Below are 1554 nucleotides of genomic sequence, written 5' to 3'. Positions count from 1 at the left end.
AGTTTTATGTTTATATCAAATTAAATGTAAAAATTTGTTAAAGATTATTAGTGATAATAAATTTTATTAGATAATAATTTTTTAGAGTAAGATCAAAATTAATATTATAATGAGAATAACTAACTATTATTGTTAACAATGAATAAATTCGTTCATATTTCATACAACTAAAAATTTTTCGAAGCTAGGAGTTGAACCCGAAAAATCTAATCATTGAATTTGTCTGAGTGCTACTGCAGATGGTGGAATTGATGTGTATTTATCAAACAATTATTATTTCTATTATCTTAATTTTTATTTGATGATTTGATAGACAAGTTCTAGTATTTGTTATATCATCATATTTTTCTTCAATTCTAAAAATGAGTATTTTATTGAAGTAAAATATTTTTTTCGGTATTATGTTTATATCAAATTAAATGTAAAAATATATTAAAGTTTATTAGTGATACAAAACTTTATTTGATAATAATTTATTAGAGTAAGGTCAAAATTAATATTATAATGAAAATAACTAACCATTATTATTAAAAATGAATAAATTTGTTCGTGTTTCATACAAATGACTACGAAAAATATAACAAGGGGAGTTGAACTCGAAAATTCTCAACATTGAATTTTTATTGATGTTTTGATAGCCAAGTTCTAGTATTTGTTATATCATAATATTTTCTTCAATTCTAAAAGTGAGTTTTTTATTGAAGTAAAATATTTTTCTTCAGTTTTATGTTTAAACAAAATAAAATATAAAAATATATTAAAAATTTTTGACAAATTTTAAAAACAAAAATATATCTATAAATATCAGTTATGTTATGTTGTGTACATCAATTTCAATCACTGTATATAAATACGTACAAAAATACAAAAATTCAAAAACTGAAAAATAAATCCCACACGCGTTTCATTCCACTTTCACCAATTTCATTCACCAAAACCACCTCCTCTTTTCTTCTCTCTTCAAACGCGATTTTTTAAAAAAAATTCATTACCATCTTCGTTGCAGTTCTCTCTCACACTACTTCAACTAATTTTTACTATTTTTTTTCTCCATCTATAAAAATAAACATGATTTTGCTAATTATAGTTTTACTTTAATTGAAGCTTTAAACTAATATAAGTTTATCATTGTGAAAAGGTTTCTGATAAGAGTAGTAAGCTTGATGATGCAGAAAATAAAATTGTAAAATACAGAGAGAAGAACAGAAGAGAAGTGAATTGAGAGAAAATTAGAATTAACTATCATGTATTGAACTCACTTCTTTATGTACAAGGCATTGTTATTTATAAAGACATATTGTGTAACTGAATTTTGTAACAGAATTTCAGTTATTGACTCAACTACACATAGTTAACCAAAATCTGTAGCTTCTTGATTTTGATCCTTGACAACCCCCCTCAAAATGAGTGTAGGGGATGAACAAACATGAAGTTTGTCACAAAATTTGTAAAAGAGAGTCATCGATAGTGACTTGGTAAATATGTCAGCCACCTAATCTGAGGATGGAATATTAGTGACAAATAGTTTCTTATGTGTAACTTGGTCCCTCACAA

The sequence above is a fragment of the Arachis ipaensis genome, chromosome B09 (assembly GCF_000816755.2).
Source record: "Arachis ipaensis cultivar K30076 chromosome B09, Araip1.1, whole genome shotgun sequence".
Classification (NCBI taxonomy): domain Eukaryota; kingdom Viridiplantae; phylum Streptophyta; class Magnoliopsida; order Fabales; family Fabaceae; genus Arachis; species Arachis ipaensis.
This window is presented reverse-complemented; position numbering follows the sequence as displayed.